The sequence below is a fragment of the Cygnus olor genome, chromosome 4 (assembly GCF_009769625.2).
Source record: "Cygnus olor isolate bCygOlo1 chromosome 4, bCygOlo1.pri.v2, whole genome shotgun sequence".
Lineage (NCBI taxonomy): Eukaryota > Metazoa > Chordata > Aves > Anseriformes > Anatidae > Cygnus > Cygnus olor.
This window is the reverse complement of record NC_049172.1, coordinates 5,967,082-5,985,640: the sequence shown is the minus strand read 5'-3', so window position 1 is coordinate 5,985,640 and position 18,559 is coordinate 5,967,082. Positions and strand designations below refer to the sequence as shown.

At 43.4% G+C, this 18,559-nt stretch overlaps 1 protein-coding gene across 4 annotated transcripts in view; it reads right to left on the bottom strand.

Moving 5' to 3' along the window:
* Nucleotides 1–18,559, bottom strand: part of CXXC4 (CXXC finger protein 4) — a 111,836-nt gene that overhangs the window by 64,278 nt on the left and 28,999 nt on the right. The gene's annotated exons all lie outside the window — the stretch shown is intronic.

Below are 18,559 nucleotides of genomic sequence, written 5' to 3'. Positions count from 1 at the left end.
CAGGAGTAAGATAAGGGCCACGGTCATTTCTGTCTGTTCCCAGACTCCAGCCATTTCTTTTCATTTATTCCACACTAACAGGTACAAAAAATAGTCTGGGGACTGTGGTGACACTAGTGTCATTTTGGCAGTGAGCAATAGGGAGCCTCAGTTTGTTAATATGGAGAGTCTGCAAAATAAACAGGTGAGCTGAAAGATACTGGAGGAAAGTGATCATGAGGGAGAAAGAGGGATTTATGCCTCGCTCTGACAAACTGCTAACGCCAGCTCTCTCAACCAGCAACCAGTCCACACCACTTTGCTCCAAGTTAGTTTTCCAGGGAGACATTTCAAGGCAAGTCTCCCAGAGGGACAATTACTCTTCCCAAATAAGAGACATGATGAATATCAGAAAAACTGAAGGCTGATTGAGAAGAAAGATTTTAAAGGACAGCCAAATTCCCTCCTGTGGCAAATGGGGACATAGCTGTCATCTGTGCTGCTTCTGAAAATCTCCTGGGCTTCCAGTTTAATGTAAGTTTTCTCTTTTTTTGGCCTAATCAGTGACTAAGAGGTAAAGACACATCCATGTCCTTCAAAAAAGGTGGTAATGCAAAGAGTTTCCAATTACCATTTAATTAAAATATTAATTAATTAACAAAGTGTATTTATAGAATAATTATATAATTTCACACACCATCGATCATATTTTAAACAAATTCCTTTAATTAAGTTGACATGTACACTGCATTCTCTCTGTAGAGTTATTCTTAGAAACCAGAGCATGCCTAACCTCAAGGAGATTCATACTGCAGAGGGGAAGTTCACAGTGTCCCACAGTGGTCTTCGGAGTAGAAATGAAGCCACTTCATACTTTTAAGTCAACTTAATACTAGCAACTGCATCCCTGAAGGCTGCAGCAACCTATCTGCATGAAGGGCACTGGGAAAGCAAGAGCGGCGCGAGCTTTCTCACTGCCAATATCCCTCATCCCGACCTGGAGGGGCTGACTTTAATAAACAGCTAATCATTATCCTCTTCACCAAGCCTGTTAAGCAGCTTAAGAAGCTTGGCATTTCTGTGGTGGGACTGAGCTAAGGCGACCAGACCGTTTCACGCAGCCTGCCTAATGCCACCATGTGCAGAGAGCACGGCGTGCTTTTTCAAGGCTGAGTCAGGTTAACTCAGGATCTTCTGACATCCCTGGCCACAGCTCGGCTCTCTGATGCCCACTGCCACCTATATCTAAGCAAAGGATTCCCAATTACCCATTTGACTCCTAAGCCTAAAGCTGCCTATACGTGCTCCAAGTTTTCCCCTTTTCTTTTGGCCTCTCACATGAGACAAAAATTGTAGGTCCAGCATTTTGCACTGCCTGCAATGCTCCTCACGATTCTGCCACAGTTTGGTCACAGCTTCATACTTCCTTACTCAGGTTGTTAAACAATAGTTAGCTTGCTGATCAAGCAACATTAAGAAAGTCACTCGCTTGTTGCTTATATTCCCTTTTGGATGCTCCATTCAACTTCATAAAAAGGTGTTTGATGAACTGCTTGTGGGCATTCAATTTTCTAGCACACCAATGCCTTGTGAATCTATAGCTGCAGTTTCACGATGTTCCTCACTCATAATTTTATTTTCTGCTCCTCCCCGCACAGGTACCTCTCCGTCCTTCAACAAGCAGCAAAGGCCTCTATCTTGTTTGCACTCTGCAGCCTTCTCCCCGTGCAACTAGCAGTATGTTGAGAGTAGTCACCACCATGCTTCCACGGCATGGCCATTTGATGACAGTGGCCGCATCTTCCTGCATGATTAATGTGAACCTCACAAAATTCATCAAGCAAGGTCTAATCTGCGTAAAGATGTTGACTTGAACTGATGTTACTGAAGTAACGGGAATTATACCCATAGGGATCTTGTCCCAGTAATGTCACTGAAATGGGCTAGTCATGAAAGTGAATACCAGAAACTGAATCTGAGAAAAGAGAACATAATGTGCCTCTGGATGCTCGCAGTCATACATTTCAATCCTTTACGCTTCCTAATGTCTTTAAAGTAATTCTTCAGGTCATCTGAGTCCAAAAATTCAGCTGTCACTCTTTTTTACTCTTTGTTTTTTATTGAGAGTTTATCCATAATTTAATGGAAGTTGTGCTGAATTGAAGAAGGAAAGAAAAGCAACCCTCGAGCTCCCCCAGCCAGCCCCACTCACTTATCCCACTTCTGATTTTTCATGACATCAGTAGTCAGAATCAGGGGACTGGCTGAAATTTTCAAGAGGCTCTTAATACTGCATGGATTCTTCACTTTCTGTTCAGTCACAGGCAAGCACAATAAAATCTTGAATTAAAATTGCTATTTAACGCCATAGACAGTATAGAAATCACGTTCAGTTTTAGCCTATACGTATCTGAGGAAAGCTAGCCAGATGCAGAAATAAATTATGAGAGTAATGAGATACCACAGATCAGAGTATTAGCAATATGCAAGCATTTCTCACAAATGGGAAAAGGGTTTTTTTTTTCAAATAATTTCTTAGGAAACGAGATGAAGCTGATCCATAACTAAAAACGTTCAGGCAGATACTGAGTGAGGAGGCTTGCAGGAGCTCCATCGGCTTCTCCTTCCATTACTTCAGACTCTCCTTTTGTTTTTAAGAATGAAATACTGATATGGTAACAATCTATTGTAGCAGCAGCAATCCATGTCTTCCACCATCCAGGTATGATTTCCAGATATCCACACCAGCAGAGAAGGGAGAACAAGCCCCCGCTCCCAGCACGTTTCTCTTTCCTGCGTGCAAGTTGTGCCCTTAAAGCCATGTTCAGATGCTCAGATAAGCGGACTGAAATTCAACCCTGCTAAGCATCCAGCGGTCCTTAATGAATTCACTGCCCTTTTTACTTTGTTAAAGACGTTCACCACGAGAAGCTCATCATACCATCTCCCTGCAGACCCTCTCCTTCTCTCCCTGCAGATTGCTGAGCATTTTGTCCACAACCAAACAGACCTTCCCAGCTGAACGATTCTCAATCCCTCATGAAGCACAGCAGGTTTTCTCGCTGTCATGGCCAACCCCCTTCTTCCATTTCCCCCTTTCTCTTGCAGCCTCTGCCTGCTGATTCCCAGCCAGCTCTTGGACTTTCCACACAGGTCTGTTGTGACCGGACCAGCTTTTCATCTTAGTATATTATCCCAGGATTGCAATTATCTTCTTTCCTTTACTTTCTATTTCAACCCCTTTGTCTTCTGCCCGGCCCTTGAATGTTGTTGTTTCCCATCTCCCCGGTCTTCCCACTATTTTCTCTCTCTGTTTTCCCTCTCTGCTTTCGGTGGAAGCTCTTAATCACACCTCTGTGTCCTCCCTGCCTCACCTCTCTCCCTCTCTCTCTCCAGTTACAGCTCTGCAGGCAGGGTTTACGAGCAGGGATCTCTAGTGATGTCCTGCAGGAATACACTTTGGCGCACTGTCTGGACTGTTCAAGCCCTACTGCACCCCTGAGTGCCACAAAAAGCTCTACGCAGAGAGGCAGAACAGAAAAGAAATGCTTTACAGCCGCTTTCTTGTATGCTATTTTTTCCTCTCAGCATCTACGGAAGATTTAGAATGGGGAGGGGGGAAAAGAGCCTAGATTTACAAACAACAATCAGGCAGGTAAATATTCTGCAGTTTAGTTGCAGTCGAGGGAATACAGAAAGAGTGTATTTAAGGAAGAATAAGCCAGAGCCCCCTGCGCTCATAACTCAGCTGGCAATTTCAAATTCTTCTGGTGTGTCACCCAGTTACCTCAGTACTAACAATACTGTAACCTGAACCCACTTAGCCCTCTTTAGGATTAATTAGCGGCCCGCAGCCAGGTCCGGGGTGGTGAGCTGAATGCCTGCCAAGAGATACTCGGAGTCAGGGTGCCGACAGCATCAGGTCCCACCGCTGAGACCACAGGTACAAGAGAACATAAAAATAAATGGCCACACTGCTCTCATATAGTTTTTTTTTCTTTTTTTTTTTTTTTTCTGGTTGATTTTAGGAAAATGCTGCTGTTACTGAGAGCAAAACTCCGATTTTTTTTTTCCTTATACTGATCACGTCAGTGTAAGAGACAGGCACGGGCACCCAGCAGCTCCCGCAGTACACATCGCTTGGTACACCCAGCGGGGGGAATTAGACCAGTGCCAGCACAGGTGGAGCTGCACGGTCAAGCCCAATCCACAAGGCCCAAAATCGGGCCCAGGATCCTCCCCCCCTCACAGGGTTAGTTCCTGATGAGACAGAAACCAACCAGAATGAGTACGTTTTCCCGATACCTTGAGACACCCGCATTATTCCCCCAAAAGGCCTCCATGACCTATCATCCTGGTGGTATGCTCACCCCTCACACAACTCCTTTTAGTTTTAGCAGCAGTGGGCTCGGTTTTGACTTTGAAAGGAAGCAATCATTTATTTCTAAAGCTTGAGACGTATCACTTATCTTACCTAGCTTAGTAAAGTGGCATGGGTGCATCGCCAAAGAGAAGCAGAGAACATCACAGTGACCTAGCAGTCAAATTTGTACAGAAAACAGGGAAATTTTGGCTCTCAGCCAAAGCCAGTTAGAGGACTGAAGCTCTATTTACTGTCCCCCAGACTGAAGTTTCAAAGTGTGCTTACGCTGCACTCCTTCGCTGCGCTGTGAAGTACTTTGCGTGGCACTGCAGAGACATGCAGTACAGGACCGCAACCAGCATCTGGGCTGCAAAAGGCCCCTAACAATTTACTGGAGCATCCAAGCTACTCTCCGTCGTCATCACGCTCCTTGAAATTGCTGAAGATTTGCCTGGAGCACAAGGAGGAGAGAGAGTTGTTCTGTGCTGAAAGTACCAACTCTGTTGTTGCAACAGCCTAGAAACCAGACCTGATAGTCACTTACGCCTATGCAGCAAAAATAACTTGTGTTTCCGTACCAAACTCGAGAGCCAGCGAGCCCTGGCTGGCACTGGGGTGGCAGGCTCCACATAGAGCAGCTCTCTTTCCTGCCCTCATCCACAGTAATTGAGCATCTATCAGAGCAATTGATTATGGAGACGAAGATACAAAATCTATTCCTTATTTCTCACACAATGAATTCAACAGGATGAGCCTTTAAATTATTGATCACATAAACAGTCCAAATCAGTCTATAATTTATATGACAAGAACAAAAATTATAACAAAGTCTATGTTTTGTTTTTCCTGGTGACAACACAAGCCTTTGGAACAAAGCTCAGAAGAAAAAAAAAATCCTATCTGTACATTTAACAGATTTTATGCCGGGCTTTTATCCTCAAGAAGTTATGGTTAACATGAACAAGAACGTGCCAAAGCCTGCTATTTTAATTAAACAGTGTACATTTCTAACTGGTTTTGTTTGCTCTTCTGCGTATGTATTCCTCCAAGGTCCCCAAAGCTAGCAAACCTGAATACTTTTAAGACGTTCCTCTGCAATATGTAATTGAAATTCCTTAAAATATTTAGAGAGTTCTAGGAGGGAATGTTCTGCAACCATGAATTACTCTAGTGTCATGGTAGCAACACCAGAGGCATGGCTGAGAGGGCACAGGAGTTTTAAAATTCTTATTCCTACATACTTACAATTTTGTATATATGCTGAAATTTTTTAGCATTAACTCCTAATTGTACCTTTGGAATACTGTTTTTCCCCTGCAGTTCCTGATTTAGTTCAGTATTATAACTCAAAAGCAGTTTTCTTCTAAAACTCCCATTTTGTCATGCCTGGAACTAAATGAAAAGAGCTTCTTCTGCCCTTTTAAAGGAACAGAGGTTCGAAGAACCTCAGTTGAGTGTGAGCATTTGTGTACAGCTTGCATGCTGGTGCCCCAGCCCAGGAGCTTTTCCAGGCTGAGCTAGTACGTGCCTTGATCTAGACAAGGATGCACAAGCGCCCACCTAACCAAGTAGGTGGACAGTCATGCAGGGCTCAGCTCCTGCTCAGAGCCAAACACTTCACAGGATGCAACCTCCATTTACATGCTGTTTAATTCAGAAGGCAGAACCTCCAGCATTCCTTCTCCTTCTATGTTTCTGAGAACAGGCCAGTACGCAGCTGTACAGAATTTAAATCTTCACTATTATTTCTCAGGCTTAAGGTTGATGAGACAAATCTTAAATACATGGAGTGAAAAGTAACCGCTTATCCCATATTTTCATATCCTGAAACAAAAGATCACTTTCTTTTTTCAGACAGCTTAAAATCTCAGTTATTTGGGTCTAGATTTTTAGGTATTCAGGTGCTCAATTCCCATGCAGCCGCTTAATGAGGTATTCAAATAGGAGAGGCTTTCACTGCACTTGAAAGTCCATTCTGTACTTTCACTATTTTAATTGTTTTCCAAACTTTACCTTTCCTTTAGCTCATTCGAGACTTTTCTCGCTTTTGTTTGTAGGTCTTCCAGGGCTTCCTGAGATGTCCCAGGGTCATTTCTTCTCTTCCCTGCAATTTGTTACTATGCATTTTACAGAATTATTGGGCAGACCTCTGCCCTTTATGGGTGACAATGCCAGCAGCGCTGACACGTTGCAACAGGGTGTGGAGGCAAAGCCATGCTTTATATCTTGGGTGAACCGCTGTCTATTTTGCAAAGAGATTCTTTGAAATACCATATCCACAGCAGAGAATGCTGCTGAATCGTTACCTTTCAATGAAGAGGAGTAAAATGAGAGATAAAGGTATCAAAATACAAGATAGCGTGCCAAATTAGCTAAATGTATGGGTTGGATTAATGGATATTAAAAAAAAAATCGGGAAAATTAATTGGCTGAGCAGATAGCAAAAGTGTGATTTTCTGCTAAAGTTTTTAAAAACATCTTTAAAAACAAAGATGCTATAATGCTATAAAGTAGCTTCGTGTGTGTGTGTATACATATATATATATATGGCTAAGAGTGCTTGTAGAGCAAGAAGCCTTACTTTAGTACAGGCAATAGTGATTGAAGCTATTCTTAGATAAAGGGAATATGGTAAGAACAAACCTGTCCTGCTTCTTTAAAAAGAAAAAAAAAAAAGACAGAAAAACATCCTCTCTAATCTGTTAGAATCCTCCGTGGCTGTCAGCGAGAGCAAGGAGAGAAAACCCAAATGACACAGATTATTTGGACTTTCAAAGGGTGTTTGACAAATTCCCCTCCAGAATGCCATTACGGGGAACGGAGAGAGGCACAGGGCGGAAGGCGCTGCGAGTCTCGGATCTGGAGGCGATAAAGCGAGTGAAAGCAGCAAGGCTTCCCGCAAACAAAGGCGATCCCCTCGCATGGCCCTGCAGCCGCGGAGGCCTCGGGTGCCCACGCCGAGGAGGTGCGGGAGGCCCGCGCCACCCACAGCCTCCCTCCCGCGCGGAGGCCGGGCTCTCCAGAGCAGAGGACCCGCGGGCTTACACTGCTGCACCTAGCTCCATCTCTCCTGCCAAATGGCCGCACGCTGCCGGGTAAGTCACCCAGCTGGTGCTGGCAGACCTCCACCCGCCAGGCCCTCGTGGGGTGCCCGGAGCCGTGCTGGGGAGGGAGCCTTCCGGAGCAGAGCGCCCGCGGAGGAACGCGTTACGAAGGCGGTGAGATTCAAAGCCCAAATTTCCATTCACCGCGGTGGGTTTCACGCTGTTTGAGAATACTTTCTAAAGAGAGTGCACCGAAGAAACGCTCTGTATTCCAGCCATGATGCATTATCTGGATAAAAATGCATATCTGTATTCCACATCCCCCCCCGCCACAGGTCAAAGTAAGGTCAAAAGACTATACATTAGTATTTCTTTTTTCTCAGTAACCCATGGCACTTTTCAGTGCACTTAACAGTATCCATAACAACCACTATTCCTTGAGGATATTTTAATTACAGCATTCTTTGGGACTGTTGATTGTTTATTGTGACAAGACAAAGAACACTGGAAAAAAAGAGGTTCATTGAGAAACATGCTTCTGTCTAGGTTGAGGAAAAGGTTGCTTCACTCTGGTATTTCTGATACCACAAAATCCCCATTAGGCATAGGATGGAAAAAAAAAAAAAAAAGGTATCTTAGAAAGTACGGTGCCTGTACCTAGTATTACTCCCAGAAAAGTCATCATGTTGAACAAATGATGAGAGAGTTGAAGAAGCTGGAAGATGCTCTCATGCCAGATAAAGAGAGCAGAAGGGGAAAAAATAAAAAAGGAAACAGTGATAGCATTTTCTTACTAATATCGAATGAGATTCTTGCATCCTTAACCACTATCAGCATTATTTCAGAGGTACAATTACTGGAAAAAGTATTCTTAATGTGAATAAAAAAAAGAACTATATCACAACTAAATGCGAGTGAACAGCAGTGCAGACTGGGACATATATTTAAGGGGAAAAACTCTGAGGAGAGAATGAGAAACTGGTAATAAAAACATCAACTGGTAAATTAAATCAATTAGAAAAATATGAAAAGAAATGATCTGCTCAGTTTAAAAGGCTAGGCAGATGATTCTTCCTCCCCACCCCCATTACTGGCATCTGGTCTAGAGAATAAATGCAGCAATTGCTTTGGCAATGCAGGGTCTTGGTGTCCTTTCCCCAAATAAGGGAGGTAGGTAGAAAACCCCATCAACTTTAATGTGCTAATTCTGTATGTATAAACTAGAGACTGTACTCGTAGCACCATAAGGAGCAAACCCATCAGAGTGACAACGGCACAGAAAATAAACAAGATACTCAAACACATACATGGAAATGATGAACACTGCTGAATGCATCTTTTGGGGATCATCGAGATTTTGAAGAACTTAAATCCAGATTTTAGATGACAAACCAAATTCACATCACTCATGGGGTCACTGGCAGCTAGGAGACCCAGCCATGTTTCCACAACTTCAGTATCGTGTCCTCTAGTCACTGAGGCATTAAGTGCAATCTGAAATTTTTATGCTGTGATTGCGTTAGGAAAATTTGACACCCATCATGGCAGAGGACATGCAGAAAGGGCTCAGGAATTTAAAACAAACAAACAAACAAACAAACAAAAACAATCCAATATGTCCTCATGCCTCAATCATCAGTGTTAAAATCTCTTTAGGAGTATAATATATGATAGGATGCTTCGCAATCAAGAAAGATGAGTTGGGACTGACGTTAAGAACATCAATCCCCCATGTAAGAATCCGGAGTAAAAAAATTTCAGAGGAGGAAGAGGTACACTGCAGAAATCTCAGGAAAAGGCCTTTCAAAGTGATCTGAGATCTGAGCTTTCCATTCTCCTCCAAGTTAATTACTTAACCTCCTAGAAAAAGCAGCAGAAAAAATTGCTTACACATGACCTACAAAGAGCAGGCAACACAAGAGTGAAAAAGCAAATCAGAGCCAAGAGAGCACTTTTGCTTAGATGCTGGGCGATGGTGGTGGGAGAGAGAGGGTTTTTCCTGTGGGACCCCAATTTCCACACTGGACCTCTGAAGATCAATACAAGAAAGATAAAGAACAGACAGATGCCGAGTTTCCCTTTCAAAAACAGTTCAGACACCTTAGTTTACTCAGACCGTGTTGGAAAATGGGCATAATTCAACTCTCCTCTGCATACTCCTTCACATTTAGTTTATTTCCTTCTTCACACTCTGAGTTTTCTGTTCCTTATTCAACTACTGAATCTTACTCTCCTGCCTATGAGCAGACACAGCATTATATTTAAATTCCTGTTCTCGTTTGGTTTAGTATTTCAGCAAGGTACACGTCTTGTTTCCAGGCTGACAAGTGTGCTGAGGAGTGGCCATTGCCAAGGAACACGTCCCACATACTGAGTGATTTAAGGGAATTTGAAGAGGGAAAGCTATTTATGGAGAGAGAGAGAGAGAGGAGGGGGGAAATAAATAAAAAAGGAGACACCTTTCTTATGTTTCCCCTCTCTGTCAAAACTGCAAAACAAGTGCCAAAAGCCTTGCCTCGTGTTTTGTGTCAGCACTAATTACATCCCCGCGACGGGCCAGCTTGGCGTGCTGCCTCCCCACCGCGAGGAACGCCTCCCGCCCGCGGCGGGCAGACCCTCCTCTCCCCACGCTGGGAATGCCGCTGGGGGGGGAGCACGCTGCTGTTTTGACAACCCCTTTCTTTGCCGTCTGGCAGAGCTCCATCTCATTTCAGCAAAGGCAGCGTGTCTGCGCTTCGTCCTCTGTTCTGCCCTGCCTTCGTCGCATCCCGCGTCCCCGTTGCCTTTCTCGTTCTCGGTAATCTCTCGGTTTCGGTTTGTCCCAGTGAAACAACGGAGATGGAAAAACATAACCGAGTGTGGACGTGGTGTCTTTGCTACCCCGGGTCTCACTGAAAACCAACAGAAAGTAGGCAGAGCGAGGGTCTCCTCCACGCAAGCGAGAGTAGCAGATTCCGGCCCTTTGATAGTTGTCAATTTTCAGTAATCCTGGTGGGTCCATTTAAATCCTTGTTAAGGGCTCCCACATTCATTAAAAATAAATCCAGCAGTTATTTGACTGCGTAATTATTAGGGATAATTTGCAATTAAGGAATTGGCCTCTGATGAGGGGACAGATAATTGATCAGCCTGGTTTGGCATTTCAGAATGGGGTGGGGGTTAATTAAGTAAATCCAGGCAGCTAAATGTCCCTTCCCACTATATTTTCTCCCACCTTTAAATACAGACCAGACCTCATGCAGCTGTGCAGGCCATGGGAGTCTAAGCCTATTAAAGAAATCTTTTAATGACTGTAAAACTACCACTAATTGAAATAAAAATATTTTCACACATTGTGCAAATGGATCCAAAATAAGTCTTAATGCAATACATGGTGCACAAACTGCTCCGCCTGACAAGTGCAGCATTTAATTTGCACTAATTAGTCCAAAGTGGGGGCAGTGTGAAATTAACAGGATTCATTAATTCTGTAGCTTCTGTTTTATGTATTGTGTGCTTACATTTCACAACTATTGTGTTCTCTGCAACTCAACGCCCCGCACTTCTGGGCAGAACTGCAGAATCTGACAGAAAGTCCACATCTCTCTGGGTGCACTCGGATTTGATTTTTGAATTTGCAACTTGTTTGTTGTTCACCTCAAAGCCAGTGGCTGATTTTGTATTGCATGGCTTCTTGCTTTGTCCTAATCTTGGTCTCAGCTTCTCCACGACAAAATATTCTTCTGGGTGGCTCAGGTTGGGACGAGCATGAACAGAGCAGCAGGTGAAGTCACTCAAGAAGCAATTTTCAAACTACTTTCAAACTATGTTCCTAAAAAAAAAAAAAAAGTAATAAATCCTCCGTATTGACTAAATCTGAAGTTTTCATGATGCTGTTCCAATATTTGCTCCCATAATGATATCAGGAGATGTTCATTAAAGATCTAATCCAGAGCCCCATGAAAGTCAACAGACAGACTTCCACTGTCTTCAGAAGGCATAAATATGCTAGCTTCTACTTAGGCTACAGAACACAGGACTCCACGAATCCTAGTATTGGCAAATTTGTCTTATAAAATAAATCAAATTAAGTGAACTGTGCTGAAAAGCATTATAAAATACATCAGATGTAGCTAAACATTAAATTCCTGCACATTCAGGTGCAGCTACTATATTTACGTTGCTGGATGTATTCCCACTGTTGAACTTGGTCCATTGTTTCCTGGGATATAGGATAAATTTATAGGCCCAGAGCAGTATTGCAACGAGAATCGGGTGAAGCATAGCCATGAACCATGAACTTCATTTACTCGTTATCAATAGCGATGGGTACTGAGGTAATGACTGTGTGCTTCGTATTCCACAGGCCATGTTGTCTGCCTCTTGCACAGGTGCCTACCCACACAAACACCTCCTCGTTAGTCTCAGATATACAGCAAAAGATCCTCCGAGAATTTCCTGTCTCTTGCAAATGAAACAAAATACGAAGAAATTGAGGTCAACTGTTTTCTGTACCTGAGCAGCAATGGACAAGGTATCTTGAAGCACAAAAGAGCAGCTCCTGTAGCTGGTGGGAGAAGGACAGGACAGAGCTGGCAGGAAGGATGCATGGATTGGGCCATACAGAGTCTGAGGCAGTAAGCAGACTCTTAGCACTTTATGTTTGGTGTGTGCCAAGAAGGCAGCACGGACAGACATCCAGCCACTCGAGGAGTCAGAAGGACATCAGCAAGGGTAAGTGGTGAGTGAACATTGCGCCCTGGGAGCTCGCTCAGCCGGGGTTCTGGGAAGAATGGGAGGGAAGTGGTTACCTGAGCCCCCTCCCATAATGTGGGAGTCAGGAGGAAGAGTTCCCTTTGAGTGACATTCAAGGGACAACAAAAGGGAAGGGAGGTATTTTTATTGATATACACATGATGAGAACTAACGTACTTCACAGGATCTAAAGTAGCTTGCTAACGTTTGCAAGAAACAGCTGGGGCAGAAAGCAGTTAAGGCTCTGTAGAGTGCATGGGTTCTGGAGAGAACAAAAAAGCCTGTCTGAAACAGCCACTTTGAGGGCAGTTTTCATCACCTGCTTACGTCTTCTGTGTTGTGTTTTTTTTTCAGTATAAAACCAGCGAGTATTTTGGTCAGCACCTAAAGTAAGGAGTGGGAGTAACAGGCCTATTCTGTCCCTCGGGGAGACAAGCTAACCTCAGGCTGGTCCCGTGTTGCAGCCCCGAATACAGCCACATTGATGACCCAGCTGCGAGTAACAGGGACAAACCAAATGTGCGCACATAGCTTCATTGTTAGCAAGTGTTTCATTGAAACAAAGCCATCATTTAAAAAGACAGAAAACGGCTCATACACGAGTCCTGCATTTAGCAGGATTTCCTGATTGGCTGTGCATCTTTAGATGACTTATTCGTGTCAGTGTGCTTCAGGACACATCTGGGGCATGCAATGTCATCAAGAAGTGCTATTTGATTACGGTGCAGTACTTTGGGTGGCTTTTAGAAAGCAATAGATTACAGCATTTCCATGTACCGTGCATAACATCTCTACGCCACTTAGCAAGTACGAGGCCAAAACGAACACTCTAACCTTGAAAATACACGATGAAAGTGCTGCCTGGCGGACTGATATATAAAACCACAAAGTTTAGCGATCTTGCAAACTCTGGTTCCCTGGCCTAAGCAATGGGTTCTAACATGCAAGGTAGCCGCCATTGCGTGGTGCATAAACGATGCTACATCTTCAAGAGTACTTTGCCTACTTAGCGTAGGAAAGGCACTTAAAAGAAAAAAAACATAGCCTTTGGCAAGAAGCAGACTTCTTTCAGCATAATTTTAAGCCTGTTCTTAAAGTTACAGTCAGGCAAATGTCCCTATAGGTGAACAGCATGGTACTGAAATATCCTGAGTCAAGGCTGGGTTAATAGAGAAACAAGTGGGACTGGTCTGGAAGTCTTGAACTTTGTTGCTGTGATCAACTATTAATTTCTGCTCTGTTCAGAAGATAAAGTTAGGCTGGCATGTTGATTATTTCAACTCCAATTTCTATGCTCCTTGGAATAAATTTTCCTGACATGGTTAGGAAATACAGCTGTCAGTATCTTCTAAGTGTAAGGAGGTATAAACTCTAGGCATTGTATTATGTAAGAAAGCTACAGTGTGAACTGTTTACCGCTGAAAATGAGAGTAGCATTTGTTTTTATTCTTTTACCAATAAATAATAGAATAAAAGGTTTGCTCATATCATCTGTGTTCTAAAGTCACTTTTTGTGGAGTGACACAACAGCTGTTGACTCCAAAGAGCTGTTTCTGTGGTGATCAGAAACACAAATGGCCTATACTGAAACAGTTTTGATACCTTTTAAATGAGCTACATGACCAAGGGATATCGGGTTAGTTTTAATATATGTAAGCTCAGACATATTCGTGCACTATCCTGATTCTATTTAAATCTGCAAAAAAAAAAAAAAATCAGATGTCTCTTGGATTTTAACTACATGATAACTTGGTACTTTAGGTGCCCCTCTACCTTTTTAAGTGCATTTCTTTATCTGAAGAAGCGTCTGCTTTAAAGAGGACCTCTTTTATCTGGATATCCAAGTGCACATTTTATGGGCAGCAGGCTGTTATTGTTATATCCGTGCACATACCTACGTGTGCCTGTGCGGCTGACTGCTAGCAGTACAGAGCTGCTCTCGTGTAAGGGCCTACTTGAGACACAGACGTGAGGAAAAGGGTGTATTAAAATCTGGTATTAGTAGGGGGGATGTTTGTAATTCCACGCTATCCCGGTCTAATAGGAAGCTTCTAAAATCGCGCTCACTGTCCTGGAAAGGATTTGCACAGCTCTAATAGAAATGCTAGACTAAAATGGATGGGTCTGGGAGTGTCACATGGCCTTCCCGAGCATAAGTTATGTTACTAAATCAGCATATTGATCTGGGAACACAGCGTCCCGGAATCCTGAAAATGTCAGGCACAGCCTTAGCGCTTCACTTCTTTAAAATCAGATTAATTTAGCCAGCTTACTCTGGTGGAAGAAATTACGATGTCGGATATATGCAAACAGCAAGGCATCGGGCACTCCACAGCCCACTGCCTTTAACCCATTCAAAAGGGGACCCCCAAAAGGAAGCGGTTGAGTCAAAGCCTAATTCTCCCTTGGTGGAGATGCCACAGGTGATTGCATCTTTGCTTATGCAAAATCAGGCCTCCCAGGGCCCCGTGACTCTCCGCGGATCTTTGGGGATTCCGACCCTGAAGCTCTGTCAACGGGGTTGAGAGGTAAGATTATATGATTATGTGTGACGATACTAATCCATCTACCTCACCCATGGGGCACATTTGAGATTAAAGGCTCATACAGTACATACCCTTGCACTGTGATCTCTGGTTCTGTATGTATGTTTAATCAACTATGCTAATCCACAGGCATATGGCTGTGGTTGCAGTATGTGGTGTGAACAGGGCGCTTTTAGCAAGCAGGACCCATCAGCATGAATACATTTGCAGGTATTAGCCATGTATATTTGGTCAGTAGTTAGATATTAGGACAAATTGCTTCCAGAGAAAAAAGGACCGTCTGAGAAAATGTATTACAAAGTGGACATTTTTTTCTTTCCTGACAAAATGCGTAAGGTGAGCATACTTTGTACATAAGGAAAAAGAGTAATTGGAAAGTTTCAAAGTCTTTATATTTGAAGGAAACTGATCTATGCTCTTGACTACACAAAACACGTCCTCTCCTGATCCCACAAAAGATCATGCCTCGCTTCAATTCCCAGCCACTGGGGCCATGTGAAGCTCATGATGCCCTACGAGGCATGGCCTCCAGCCTTGCCCTGTCCCACCACGTGGGAGAAGTGGGGCAGGACATGGGCAGCTCTGGTGCTGAATGGCCCCAAGGAGCATGGCCCAGCTCCCAGGCAAGGGAGGAGGTCGTTAGGGCAAAATCAGATGCAGAACAACCTCCCGCAGCTCCTCACGAAGGCACACACCTCCTGCTGACCTACAGGCTCCTCTGGTCAATGCTGTTATAGACACCCGCTTCCAGGCTGTGCTACCCTCAAGCTGAGCACCCCTGTTCTATGCTGAAAACCTCACTACAGCTAAAAAGGTAGGCTTCCAACTAATCACTCCACACTGGTGCAGGAACATTTTAACTAGCCATTTTTCCCTAGAAGTCCTAGAGGTGGTACAGGAATCGATGCGGAGATCTGGGTCACCAATACAGAGGCAAATACATCCGGAAGCTGCAGCCAGAGAGAGAGGCAACAGGACCTTGTCTGACCCGTACCCTTCGGGGAGGAGGTGGGTCGCTGTTATCCACTGCAAGAGGAAAATGCACAGCCACTACTTGCCGGCAGCGCGAGCTGGCAAAAGGTGGAAAAGAGCTGAATATGTTATCAGGACGACTACAGTTTCTTCACTAGATTTCAGCAGAGCAAAGCTGTACAAAGACAGCTTGGCAGCTTCCCTGCCCTGCTTCTCTAAAGCAATGATGAAATATAACCACCCAAATTTCCTCACTCGCGTAAACTGGAGGATTCATATTGTTCGTGTTTGAAATAGGATTATGCAAAGGAGAGCTGAATTGTAGGTTGTTTGATGGGGAAAGGGGAACAGCAGTTGTTGGTCCCAGCAGGACCCAAACTCCTTCAAAATAATATAGCAAAAGGTGATGATGTTTTCTCTGGAAAACATTATACATGACAAAATTGTATTTAGCCTTTGCAGAAACTGAGCAAAAGGGAATACAGATCTTAGGAACCTATTAGGCTCAGTAGAGAGAGTAGGTAGCAGGCAATAAAGAACGGCATCACGTGTAGCACAAATACCTGTGCCCATTGCAGCTAACATGAACAACTCCCTCACATGACAGACATCGCTTTTCATTTGTCCCTCTTGCCCCGCAGAAAATCCTCGTGGCTTTGCTAAAAATAGACAGCCTTGACTGCACCAATACCCAGCCTTCGTTTCAGCTCTCTGCTTCATATTTCTCATCGAAGCAGCAGTGGTACAGGATGTGATCTGGGACCCTGACACTTATTTCCTCTCCTTTACCTGCATGGGGAAATGACCCACAAGCCCCACTGCCTCCGCTCGACTTCGTGACGTTTCCTCATGTCTGCCCTCAACTGCGGGAAGGCAATTCCCTCCGAGAGGCTTCATCTCCACTGTCAGGAACGTTCTCAGTTCTGGCTGCTCAGGCACACAAAGATGTTCAAGAATATCATTAAATCAGAGCTAATCAGATGGCTCCCTGTTCATCTCGAGATACTGTTCAGACTTCTTCATTTAAAACCCTGCATAGATTTGGCTTAATCTGCTTCACAATTCTTTCCTTTCTGATTCCTCCACTTATCTAATATCACTTTGTCATTTCCCATGCCCTTCTGACGCAGCCTTCCTGCAAGTTTTCACCTCATCTCACCATTGATTTTCAAGCCTTGTCTGAGGATGCATTCCTTTTCCCCTCTGTGTCTTAATTTCTCTCCTTGAAAAGCAAGATCTATTTCAGCTCTGCTGCCTCTATCGAGACAGGGAACAAGGCAAGCATGCTACAGTCACACTTGTGTCCTAGCCAAAGAGGGCATTGCTTCCAGGATAAATTGAGATGCTGCAATACCATCGTTCTCTCCTAAAGCTTTATATGCTCCTCAGGGGGTCTTGTGCTGGACCCTTTGCACGAGCTGGGATTTTACAAATTGCAAGGGGCTTGCTTTTGCTGCTGCACTGCTTAGGTCTCATGTTGCATATGATAAATCATTACCATTCCTCATTCACGATTATCTTCCCTCCTATATTGCATAAAATAAGCTGGCATCACCATAAAATATGAAATCCCCGGGACTGTATTTAGTATTTCTTATTTTTACACCCTTTCCTCCACACAGTCTCACACTGAACCTCCCTTGGAGGCAGTCACAGATTTCTATCATCCGAGGATCAGAGCACTATGCATCCATCAAGAAGTGTAAAATATTCACAGGAAGATACTACAAGATGAGGAAGAGGTCCAGCATGCACAACATGTGTCAGAGGAACAGATGTACATAGAAAATAAAGTTCTGCAGACCGCAATAAAATTTTGCTCCATGAAAAGGACTGTGCATGTTTCCATGGCTGTCATAGATTTCATGGAACCAGGAAAATTCACCCATTTTCAGAAATCCCATGAAATTTACCTTTTTCACCTGAATCCACATAAAATCAGAATTTTTCCATTAGAGCCCCCATAACATTGGCATATTTCCTTAGAAGACCCCATGAAATTATACAGAATATTGCAGTTTATTTTAGGCCAGTCTCTCATTGCACACCTCAAAATGACAACCTTGGCTATTGCACTTTTGCAGTTCTCTCTTTCAGAAAACAAGATTATGCAAAAATATAATAGGAATGAAAATACTTTTCTACAAGAGAGAAACTAAAAACCCTCATAAGCATATTATAATCAGCACAGAAAGTTTTGATTTATATACAGTGAACTATTACTCATTCAAGAGTAGTCTCAATTGAACATTCTTCATTTGACTACTGAAAAATTGACACTACAGAAATTGTCATGAATGAAAACATACAGAAGTTTGTAATGATGCTCTCCACTTCCTTTTTTTTTTTTTTTTTTTTTTTTTTTTAAGGAAAACAGATAAGAGATGAAGTTTTCAACCTGGTACCTGAGCAGCAGTGAAGAACTGCAAAAGAGGAAGTGCCACCACAAACAACAACTTGGGGAGATAAATGACAGTGTGATCAGTTTATTCTCTAAACATACTATTTGTTAAAATTAATTCTGAGATCTATCAAAGAGGAGCAGGCGCCGTGACACAAGTATTCATTAACCTCCCACAGTGACTGTTGAGTCATCTGTTCTAGTTGAAAAAAAAAAAAAAGAATAAAAATCAATGTACCAACTCAAATCCTGCCCTGGTCAGCAGACATCCCAAATCACAGCCCACCACAGGTCCCATTATTGCAGTTCTTAGTTTTATTCCAGGCTCTCATACTTCAGCAAGACTATTGTCCAGATAGGAATGAGAAATTGAGATTCTTTTCCTAGTCTCCAGTTAAGCTTCAATCCCGAAGCAACAAGACCATTGATGACAGCAGGATTAAACCCAGGCAGGTGACCTAAACTCGTTGATCTTGTGGAAGGCAAAAATAATAAATTAAGGAGAGTTGGTAGTGCCTCT